We start from the raw sequence: 12,512 nt of genomic DNA, 5'->3' as shown, positions 1-12,512 counted from the left end.
GCCTATAACTAGTCTTCACCATGTGACAGATGCCATAGATTGTTATCCCTTTGAATTCTCCTAAGGCCCTCTGAGGCATACATTGTCACCATTTTACAGGGAGGAAACAAAGTCTGGAAGAGGTTTCACATGTCTCCTCATCATCACAGCCCAGATCCAAACTGCTTTCTGGTACTTCAAACCCTTGCTATTAAAGTACCTCCTGTAGACTGCTCACACTCTGCAGTAGAGATAGGTACATGTGTCCAGTTTGTAGGCGTGGAGGGTAGTAAGGTGGGGAAATGGGAAGTTGGGGGATTTCTTATCCGTTGGACTGCCTCCGGGGTCAGGAGTCTTGATAAGAGGTGTTTGGGCCAGGATTTAAGGCAGGTGGCATTCCTCAAGACATCTCTGCTTTCTTGGTTATCTCACTCTTCCCAGATGAGTTACTCTCTGTGTCCTTATTCCTATTCCTAAAATCCCCACAGTATAACCATGTGGGATTACCCTATTTATGCCTGCTATTGTTAGAGTGGTTCATAGGAAACAATCTCAAGGTTGAGGATGGGCATGAGTAGATTATAAAAATACATGTTCATTGTGGAAAATTTGAGGTTTAGAGTTGCTTCCCACATACTCTGTCTCAAAGTGCCTGATAGAGTGGTGAGGGTAGGGGCCTGTTAACAGCAAAATTCTCCATCGTTACTGTGTTCAGTTGTGTCTACTCTCGTCTTCTGTGGATATGAAGGACCTTGGTAGGGGTCTGCTGGGTATGCACTTGTTTGTGTTTGCAAAAACACACACTCTCATAATGAAATAGACCCTTGGACTGAGCAGGGATTGTTAGGATGGCAGAGTTCTCAAGGTATAGTGAATTTAAATCATTTCTGTGAATAAATGGTTGAATGGGGTGAACCTGATATTTTGTTATTTTTAAAAACTTACATTACACAGCACTGAGGAACTTGGAAATGGCACAGGCACTGTTGCAGAATTTTTGGACCTGAGAGAGAGATAGTAATTAAAAAAAAAAGAAAACTTTCAAAATGTTCTTATTGAAACCTGGCACCCATTTTTCTTAATAGGAGCATCCTTAGATGGGTGAGTATAAGAAGGAATGGGAGCTTTTATGTTGTTTATTTTTACATCATTAGCAGCTTACCTTCCTGTGAAGGTAATTAAATGCTGCACTCCTACAGAAGCACTCATACATACTGCAGCAAGGAGAGTGGGAGTCCCACTAGCTTCCCACCAGTTTCCCCAATTCAGAAGTTATACACTTGATGTTTTCCGCTGTTGACAGGTTTTCTGTTTTGCCCATACAGAATTGTCTGTAGAATTATCTGCATTATGTTTCTAATTAAGTATCGAGACCCTGAAATTACTTTTTGATTTGTTCTTTATTGAGCCAGAAGGATCTAGTCAGAACTTCTGAGTGATGGCAGCAGAGACTGTAGAGCCATTTCCAGCATTGTACAGAAGTACAAGCTTTAGGGTGTAACTAGTCATCTATTCCTAGCACATAAAATTTAGCCTTACAAAAAGATGACATTGTTTTATACATTTTTTTAATGTGTGCCTTTAAAAAGATTTAAAAGTAGAGATAATTTAAGGGTGTTTATAAATTATGGGGTGCTGTCCGGAGAAGGACAAGCCAATAAATGCTTATTGAACACCTATTGATGACATTTGTTATCTTGTTGGGTGGCAGCATGCTGGTGTGTTTTGTGAACTGTTGGGATGCCAGAAATGATTTGACAGTAACATGAGATTTGCCAGCATTTGCTTTCAGTGAACTAGACAGTTATTCCGCAGTAACATCGCCATCATTCAGATTTCACATGCACATTCTCTCCGTCTCAGAGGCTAGCCAAGTCTGATGTGATATTTTCACAGTTCACTTACCTCATCTCTGACCTTCCCCTTGGGGTCAGGTTCATTTCCTACCTGCTCGTGGCCTTGGGAGATATTCCTTAAAGTGGAACTGGCCTATAAAAGGATTGAAAACGTTCATAGATCTAGTGGCATATTGCCTGAGTGCTCTTCAGAAAGCTTGAAACAGTTAAAAGTGCCATTAGCAATGATAAGTAGGACCTGTTTTCCCACATTCCTGGCAGTGTTATGCACGCTGCTTATTTTTATTGCAGTGCTCGTTTGTGGTAGTGAATCAGAAATTGTGCTTTCTGATGTCCCTGCTGCATCGTACTTGTATCGGTTCTTTATACGCTACAAAGGTAATTTTTTATTAACATTGGTAGAGTTTTCCTGTAGTGTTTTGTGTTGTTTGTTTTTTGAGACAGGGCCTCACTCTGTCACCTAGGCTGGAGTACAGTAGTGTGATCTCACTGCAGATTGGACCTTCCAGACTCGGATGATCCTCCTACCTCAGCCTCCCAGGTAGCTGGGACCACAGGTGGAAGCCACCACACCCAGCTAATTTTTGTATTTTCTGTGGAGACAAGTTTTTGCCACGTTGCCCAGGCTGGTCACAAACTCCTGGGTTCAAGTGATCCACCTGCCTTGGCCTCCCAAAGTGCTGAGATTACAGGTGTGAGCCATTGTACCTGACCTTTCTGTAATTTTTAATGATTTCATTTTGTTGGGCAGAATTTTATTTGAGACATATTGTTAGACATACCAAAATGGTTAGAAATAATCGGTGCCACGAAGAAAAGTTAGCACATAGAAGATCTCTCAGCAAGGCGATCTTTAGTCTCTGCAGAAAGGGTACTCAGTCGCAGATGAAACAATGGCCAGAGCACACCTGAACAAAGGAAAGCAGTATATTTATCCCTTGTGCATTTGGATCATCCTTACAGCTGTGTCCTGCATCCATTGGCTGGAGCTGGACCTCACACTCTTAAACTGACACCCGATTTGCTAATAGCCTAAAACTTTCCTAAATAGGTAAGTGCAGGGAAGAACAAAGAAGGAGAGGAGGTTGCTTACGAAAGGTTTAAGGAAGCAGTAACATTTCCAAATAAGGAATGGGCATAGGCTGTGAGCTGGAACGTGCCTATGAGCATGTCCAACAGTTACTTAGGATAGGGCCTAACAAAGAGTTATTAGCCCAAAGCAAAGAGGCTTTGAAGAAAGTTAGTCTTTAAAAGAAACTATTATTTCTAACACTTATGATTTATTCTTTAACAAGAAGGGGAACTTTGAAGACGAAACTTTTTACTTTCTACACATGTCTTATTATTGATAATAGCCTTTTTTATTAGCTGGAATTTCCCCCCAAACTTCTTTATTTTTGACTTTGTGGCAGTTTGTGATGGTTGAGAATGTCAGTTTTCTGGGATCTGATAATTTAAAGAATAGAGATAAAGGAGATAAACTTGTAGTAACATCATTTACCTAGAACTGACTCCACTGTAATGAAGCTTAGGAGATAATTTTTTTTTTTTTTTTTAATTTTAACTGCCTTGGTTCAGAGCACTTACCATTTATCTGGAATTTATGACTTCTTCAGGTAAATAATTGTCCTATCGAACACTAACCCTTACATTGATTCTTAGAAGCACCATTTACTAAATGGACTTGCCTTTCCCTGATTTAGCCAGTTAGTCTCTGCCCTCGTCCCCTTCCCCTTAGCACCCGACCATGCCTGCTTTCGAGCTACTTACCTCCTTGGCCGCTGCACTCTTTGCAAACAGCACTACCTTGGTAGACATGTCTCTCTAGGACAGATTCCATGGCATTTTGTGGTTCTTTTTAATAGAAAATGCCTCTAACTCTTAGAGAAAAAAAATCTAAATTGACAGACATTAAAATGATAAACCGTAATTGCAGTCCCAAGGATGATTGGAATCATGTCTTTCATTTTTCTGGGTGCATCCAGCATGCCATGAACTCACTTAGAATTGGCACTCACTTTAATGTTTTTTAAATTGCAAATTGACAAATTATGGTTGTATATATTTATGGGGTACAGAGTGATGTCATTTTTGAATACAATGTGGAATAATTAAGTCAAACTAACATATCTACCACCTCAAATACTTATCTCACTTTAATCTTAAAGTTGTATTAATACTTAATGCCTACATATCCCATTCATTTGGATATGAGAAATAATTAGGAAACTTAAGGGTAATTTGGTTTTCTGAGTGAGTGGTGTTTTGTAGCTGTGTGGGATGACCAGGAAATCAAAGTCAACAAAAAATAGGAAGCAGTGTTTATATCCCGGCTAGAACCAGAAGCCTGAGATACTATGATCCTTGTATTGTTTGTATATGAGGAAGGTTAAGAGCTTCAGATCTGAAGCAGTAGTACTAGTTAGTGATGCTGGCAGCGCCAAATTCTGGGTTTCCTAGACTAGGGTTTGTTCTTTTCCCTGAGATGCCCCAACATGCCTTTGTACCTCTAAAGACAATTACTGGGCTTTTATGGTGTTCACAAGTTATTTATGAGAAGTGCAGTGTCATCAAGGACATTATGGTTGCAGTGGGGATGGGGGCTTAAGTCCTGGGTAGAATAAAATCAGTCCTTTAAAAAAAATCGTATGAAGTATTGCAATGAAATTATTTTTTCAATTGCAATGAAATTATTTTTTCAAGTAATAAATGCACATGGTTTAAAACGTCAAATAATATACCAAATCCTGTCTCCTTAGAGAGAATTGCATTGAACTCTTAGCTCTTTTTTATTGTCTATATTTCTATTTCTTGATTTATCAATTATAGACATCATTGATTGTTTTCTTCCAAAAGGGATGAGGGCTTACCTTATTTCCTCCCCATCTCCTAATACCCCTCAATGAAGGCATGTTATTGTTTTTGTTCCTTTATTAGTTACCGCTAACTTTCATACATGCCAGCATCTTTTATAACTGATTTAATCTACAAAGACAATATCCTTTTGACTTCATTTTATTGGGTGCAATAAATTAGGGTCTAATAGAGTTAGATCTAATTAGGTCTACACTTAGGGCTCTGGGGGTTGTTGGACATAAATGTTCTGCAGAAGTAATCCCCTGTTTGTTTTCATAATCTGGAGATGTTGAAAATGTTTTATTTTAGATTTTGTCATAATCTTTGCCTTTTTAAAAATGTTTTACAGAAATAAATATCTTCCTTCAATAGATGAAAATGAAAATACAGAAGAAAGAGAAGCAGGTAAGAGATCACATTTCTTTTAAGTGAATGCATCTGGGGTATCTTGGTGCTTTTTCAACAAGGGGAGACACTGGCAGCGTTGGCTCATCCCTTAATCTTTGGTACTTTCCCTGTTGCCTGTATTATAGTAACTGAGAGCTCTGTTCTGAATGACTTAATAATGCGGATTTTTCTTGTTGCTCAGTTCATCTTCACGTAGGAGTAAATGTAATGAAAACTGTATATCAGAATATTATTCAAATTAGCCAAGTAGAAGAGAAACATTTCCTCCCTTTGAATAGCTTTCTGAGTCTTTTCTGAAAGAGAGATGTGACCAATTCTTTATAGTTTATATATTTATCCTTCTATCCATCTGGATTTTTGGTTAAACTAAAAGCATTCTTACTTACAAAATCCTTACTTATGATTTTGTAAGTAATGATCAGTGGATGGGTTCCTCCTAGAGAGAAGAATAGTGAAATAATTAGAAGAACAGGAGCATCAACTCTTTGGCATTTGGTTTTTTGAAGGAGGTGTGGGATGGAGAGTGTGATTTATCTTGCCAGGATCTCTTTCTTTGGTTGGTACTGCTGTGCCCTGAGTGTAATATATTCAAAGGAACTCTGAGACCTCACTCAGGGAGGTCAGATGGGAGACCTGTCTCTGTCTCTTGGAAATGGGCTATTTGTGATAGGCTGATTTTTCTTTTACAGAATTGAATGACAACCTGGGAAGTGGGGTATCTAAATCCCTGCTTTTCACTGGGACTCTAACAAAGAGGTTGGGTGAGACTAGCCTCTCTTACTTTTCCAGTTTGCTTCTAGGGAACCCTAGTCTAATAATAGGGTGACGTAGGGTTATGGCTCAGGGTTATGGTTACAAAGACTACCCCCTGGTCTGTCCTCAATGGATAGGTTGGTTTGGGGAATTAGTTAACTCATCTGCTGCCAGATAACAAGAAGAGCAGTGACTAAATACTGTCTACTTACTGGATTTATATCTGTCCTAGCTCAGAGAGTTGTCAACTGATAGGCAAACGCTACATGGAATGCAGTTCCATCTACCAGGAACTTATCCTGTGGATATACTCAGGTGTGCAAAACTGTGTGTATAAAGGCTTAAATTGCTATTTCATGTATGATAGCAAAAATGGAAAAGAACGTACACATCCATCAAAAAGGGGACTGTTTAAATCATAGCTCACCCACCTAGTGGAATATTATGCTGCTGTTAAAAAGAACACATTACTGGCTGGACGCAGTGGCTCACACCTGTAATGCCAGCACTTTTGGAGGCCAAGGTAGGCCGATCACCTGAGGTCAGGAGTTTGAGACCAGCCTGGCCAACACGGCGAAACCCTGTCTCTACTAAAAATACAAAAAAATTAGCTGGGCATGGTGGCGAGTGACTGTAATCCCAGCTACTCAGGAGGCTGAGGCAGGAGAATCACTTGAACCTGGGAGGTGGAGGTTGCAGTGAGCCGAGATTGCGCCATTGGACTCCAGCCTGGACAAGAGCAAGACTCCGTCTCAAAGAACACATTACTGAAGAGAACCCCAAACCCTCAAAACTATTGCCATTTGTGATATGTGAGCAGGTTTATATTTCTTAAAGCAGTCTTCACATTTATTTTTAGGCATCCTTTAAGATAAGCATTTATTTAAATCAAAACATTCTATAGTGATTACACCAAAATGAATTCTGGTTCCTTTCTGTGAGATTTTACTGGTTCATGTTAAGACCTTTGGTATATTAGCCAGCTGTTATGTAGCTTCAGTTGGATGGGTTTTTGTTTTAGACCTCATGGTAATGTTGATGATGAACAGAACAGGATTTTTCATTTAAAAGTTAGTATTAGATAGTATAGAGAAGCAGGTTAAAGAAGTGAGCAACTTTCAGAAAGACTTGATCCTGCTCCTCTTATAAATACTGATGGTAGGCCATACTGGTAACTGAACTGCAAGAAATTGCAGAGAATGAAAATAGAAAATTGTGTTCAAATTAAAGCAATATATAAACTCCAGGATGGAGAATTCAGTGCCTAACAGAGAAGAGGCTCATGTTCTGGAGTGAACTTCAGCTTTGATTGCCATAGAACAGGATTGAAACTCTGACCCTATGATTTAGTTGTATAACTTTGGGTAAGTTCAGTCTTGTCAAATGATCCTTTATGGAAATTTTTCCTTTGTGCTTCTTAACTAGTTGGGCATTTCACCACACCACTGTTGATGTCATCCATGATGTCATGAGGGGGTGGCCATCAACATTGCAGACCACAGACTAGGCAGTCCCCAGGAGCTCTTTAATAGTTCCAGAGAGTTCTCTGGCTAAAGATTGGTGCTGCATCTGTCGAGCAATGTTAACAACCTCATTAAAAGTGATATTTCCACTATATTTAATGTTTTTCTGTTTCTTTCTGTCTCTTGGTGGTTCCTTGAGGGTTTTGATGATCAGGGCAGAAGAAGAAGGTACCACCTCAATCTGGGCCTGTCTGTTCTGAATGGTCAGTTTCACTGTAATCCTTAGACCCTTCCAGTCACCAGTTGCCTTGGCAATGTCATCACCAACCTTTCTGGGAGACAGACCCAGGGGGCTGATCTTGGGAGCCAGTGCAGACATGGCACTGACTTCCCCCCTGGTGCACCTCATGTACAGACTCTGATCTCATTGGGGTCAAACTTCAGAAGCATGGTGGAGGCAGCTGGTGTCAGATGAATCCGATTCAGGATGACCAAAGAAAGTTGCACCTTAGCCTCCTTTGAGCTGGAAGACAAAAGCCAGCCTTGTTTTTCTGTCACGTAAATGGGAGTAATCATAACATGCCTCACATCATAAGACTAGGATTAAGTGGGGTAATTTGTCAAGTACTTGGTATTCAGTTTGTCAGTGGCAAGGAAATCTTTCAGTTTAACAAAAGTAGCCATCAAACTTTGTCTTTTCTTCTACCATGATTCTGAGGTGTTAGAAGTAGCAGCAAATGAAATATCCACCTTTTAAAAACCCTCATTCCTATTAATTCACTTTCCTCTTCCTTGGAGAAAAATAGCATATAAATACACTCTGATCTTGATATTCCTCATTTCTTTGTTCAAAATCTTATCAAGGTAAATTGAAATGGTAGATTTTTACAAATTAAATCAAAACTCAGTAATAAACAATAGTGCTTCTTATTAACCAGAAAAGGCATAATAGGTGTAATGTGCCCAGAACAAAGGGTTTAGAGATTGAATTTGTTTTGCCTAAAGAAGCGTTGTGAGAAACAGACTTTAATAAAACGTTTGAAAGTGAATCACTCAGGAGAGCTATAGACTTTTATCTACATTATAGAAAACTAAACTGCTTCTAAGAAATATGTTTAATTCTTAAGATGACTAAGCATTATTAGGCAAAAAAAATTATAAAAATAAAATGTGAACTCTAATCATTGAAAACCTATGTGGCACTATTGATGTATAATATAGTTGTAAATACTTCTTTGCAAGAGGGCACATCCTAATGTTAGCAACAACAAAACTGTGATATAGGAATATTGATTTTTATTCATCTCCGCTCCTTGCTTGGCACTGGGAAAAAACATAAGTGATAAATACTATGTAATGTATAATATGGTCTGCAGGCAGGTGTAATCTTAAGGGGTAAGAGGGCTTTGGGACCACATATGCAGTGTAGAAGACAGTTAATAAACAGTGAATGCAATAGAAATACATAATATTATAAGTAGGATGACAGCTTGGAGCTGTGCCCAGGAGGTAACCCAGACCTGAGTAACTACAGGAGAATGTTGCTTCCTGACCCCATGCCAAGAGTTGGGTAAGCAGAGCCTTTCATTCTTAGGTCCTCTAGAAAACATAAAGATGGGAAGAGTTTTCTTCAGATATACTGTGAGAATCTCAAAGACTTTCAGATTATTAGACCTTATTTTCTTCCCTGGAGTGAATATGGGTATAATTTATTCACTCAACAAATATTTGTTGAGTTTTTCAGCATCAATTCATTAATATTAATTCAGAAATATTTGCGTTCTACTTGGGGTCAGGTCCAGTAGTAACTAAAACAATTTCTCAAGAAATTTCTAGCCTGATTACAAACTATTAATATAACCAGGGAACGAAATATGCCTCGGAAGCGCCAGAGTTTTACCGTGTGGTGGAAGATCATGCCCTGGAATTAGAGAGTATGGGGGCCGAGGGAAGGTCAGCCCCACCAAAGAAATTGAGAGAGTTCTAAAAAGAGGCAATGTCTTCTGTGGGGAGCTGGGTTTCAGGTTTTTTGCTTCAGGGGCCTCAGGAGGAAAGCTTAGAAGGGAAGAGGGTGGATTTGGGAAGTTGAAAGACATGGTGGGAAGGGAGAAAGGAAAGGTGTGGAGTGTGGTGCTAAGTTTTGGGTGGTGACCGAGGGTGAACTAGGACAAAGAATAGTTCCCAAAAGAATTGGTCCCAGAAGTCCTCTAGGGAGAGATGAGGACTCAAGCTTACTAGTAGTATGGATCACTAAATCAGGATCCATAATTCAGAATAGTGAAAGAGGAAGAATAGCAAAGTTGGTAATATGGTTGAGTGGATAATTTACTTTTAAGACTTTTTAGCCTCATCTGCAGAGGGTCTGAAAATCGTCTGGGCTAATACTAGCCTAGATGACTAAACAGCCTCACCCTAGAATCTTGTTTCAAAAGGACTTAAAAGGTACCTATCCACCTCCTTTCTCCTCCCTCCTCCAAAAAGGAAAAGAAGTCTGAGCATTAAATGCTTTCCCCTCTTTGAGCATATCTTAATAGATTTTTTTTTTCATCATTCGTACTCACTTTATGTTCTGAGACATACACTCGAGGCCAGAATAAGTCACTGGGATGGCAAAATAACACTGACTTATATAATGTGAACTGTGGATGAAGCTAGGACTATGTAACCTGAAGAAGTGAAGACTTAAGGGCATCACGTGGAAAAGAGGTTAAATGTATCTATTGCTGGACCTGTGGAAGAGAATGGGACATGTGGGGAGAGTTAGAGGAGGATAGGCTTTAGCTTCATACAAACAAGGACATCCGGGCCGGGCGCGGTGGCCCACGCCTATAATCCCAGCACTTTGGGAGGCTGAGGCGGGCGGATCACAAGGTCAGGAGATCGAGACCGTGGTGAAACCCCGTCTCTACTAAAAACACACACAAAAAATTAGCCGGGCGCGGTGGCGGGCACCTGTAGTCCCAGCTACTCAGGAGGCTGAGGCAGGAGAATGGCGTGAACCTGGGAGATGGAGCTTACAGTGAGCCAATATCGCGCCACTGCACTCCAACCTGGGGTACAGAGCGAGACTCCGTCTCAAAAAAAAAAAAAAAAGAAGGACCTCCGGAGAAGTTGAGCTGCACAGCTGTGCCATATGCCTTGTAAGCAGTAAAGCTCCCTGTCTCCAGAACTTATTAGTTATTATTTTCTCTCTCTCCTAATTCTTTGTATTTTAGAAAGAATGAGATGGGAGTTTGAACTCAACCTCAGAGGCCCATCCTGACTAGAATCATAGAGTTTGCCAGTACATTTATTTATGGTATTTATAAGACCAAAGTAAATTGTATATAAGTTGACACAGTTTTAACTAAAATATTACATAGTAATCCTATATTACTATGATATAGTAATATTACTCTACATACACAGTAATATGATTACTATGATATAGTATCATGATTATGTAACGTAGTACATATGATTATGTAGTAATCATATTACTATAATATTTTAGTATTAAAATGCTAATATTTTAATTTTAGTATAAAATATTAACATTAAAATATATAGCAGGATTAATTATATTAACATTTAAATTGCACTGTGGTTCATTTAATTCATGTTACTAATGTTATCAAATATGTCACTAGCATTTATGAGACAGACACAAAATTTTAATGGAAATAAGCTGCTAATTTTAAAATCCTATGCATAAAGAAGCTGTAAGTCTTGTAAGTTTACATGTAGAAAACACTATCATAAAAAAGGCTACTTAAAAACAGCTAATGGAATTGCCTCGCCTCCTGTCTTGACCAGAGGAGTCTGGGAACCTCTGGTGACCAAGTTTTTGGCGCAGCTTCAAAGTGATGATGAAGGATTTGGATCTGTGACATTTTTAGCTCGCACATGAGTATTGATGTGACTGTGAAGAGTTGTCTTCCTCTGCCTAACTTTGTTTTTTTTTAGACAGAGTTTTGTTTTGTTGCCCAGGCTGTAGAGTAGTAGTACAATCTCAGCTCACTGCAACCTCTACTCTACCTCCTGGATTCAAGCAATTCTCATGCCTCAGCCTTCTGAGTAGCTGGGATTACAGGCACCCGCCACCACGCCTGGCTGATTTTTTTGTATTTTAGTATAGATGGGGTTTCCCTATTTTGCCCAGGCTGGTCTCAAACTTCTCAGCTCAGGCAGTCCGCCCGTCTCGGCCTCCCAAAGTGCTAGGATTACAGGAATGAGCCACCGTGCCTGGCCGCTCTGCATAACTTTGATTCATCCTTGGGAAAACTGTCCCAAAGGGTTGAAGTATTATGAAAAAAACGGAAGTGCAATAGGAGCGTCTTTTTCATTTTGATGTGATTTGTAACTTTATCATGAACTTACTGTCCAGGAACTATGTAATATTTAGATACTGAGAATAAAACGTTCTCATTTTGCAAGAATGAAAGAAATATGTCTACTGCTAACTACGTTCTTACAATGTTGGTGGTAGATCTTTGGTAGCTGCCAAGTCCCTGTTTAAAATGACCCTCATCTTGGGACCCTTCTGGGTGAAGTTGGAAAGTCTTATTTATTTAATATATGTCCTACTACATTTATTTAATATACGTCCATTTAATAAATTGTTTATTCTTGATGTGTTTTTCATCTGATCTGGAGAACAAGTGGATTTATGAAGAAATGGATAGAAGAGGAAAACTTAGTGAATTGAAAGTCATCTGGGGAAAGGTTGAGGAGATACAGCTATGTTGGGGAATGGGTGATGGAAACGAAATAGAGGTTGGTTAGAGGTTCTTGCTGATTCTTATTTCTAAGTTTGTTGTATCCAGTACACGAGACAATGTGAAGTGATTAAGAGCAGTGACCCTTGACATAGGAGTCAAATCCCAAATCTTAGCTTTACCACTTACTAGCCATGGGACCAAGGTGAGTTATTTAGTCTTTCTAGGCTTCTACTCTAAAATGGAGTTATAATATGCCTCTGTCTTAAGGTTGTTTTGGTGATACACTCAATAAGCTTAGTATCTTCCTAATACCCAATTCTTAGTAAAATTAACTATTATTATTATTGACATCCTTTTTTTTTTTTTTTTTTTTGAGATGGTCTGTGTCGCCAGGCTGGAGTGCAGTGGCATGATCTTGGCTCACTGCAATCTCCGCCTCCCGAATTCAAGCGATTCTCCTGTCTAAGCCTCCCAAGTAGCTGGGATTACAGGCACAC

General features: G+C 39.4%; 1 pseudogene; it reads right to left on the bottom strand.

The window, feature by feature from the left end:
* Positions 1-7,269: 7,269 nt before the first annotated feature.
* LOC105551305 lies at positions 7,270-7,838 on the bottom strand (annotated as a pseudogene).
* Positions 7,839-12,512: the final 4,674 nt, after the last annotated feature.

This window comes from Mandrillus leucophaeus, unplaced genomic scaffold (genome assembly GCF_000951045.1).
Source record: "Mandrillus leucophaeus isolate KB7577 unplaced genomic scaffold, Mleu.le_1.0 Scaffold516, whole genome shotgun sequence".
In the NCBI taxonomy this organism is placed as follows: Eukaryota; Metazoa; Chordata; class Mammalia; order Primates; family Cercopithecidae; genus Mandrillus; species Mandrillus leucophaeus.
Note: the sequence above shows the minus strand (reverse complement) of the source record. Positions and strands in the feature narration are given on the sequence as shown.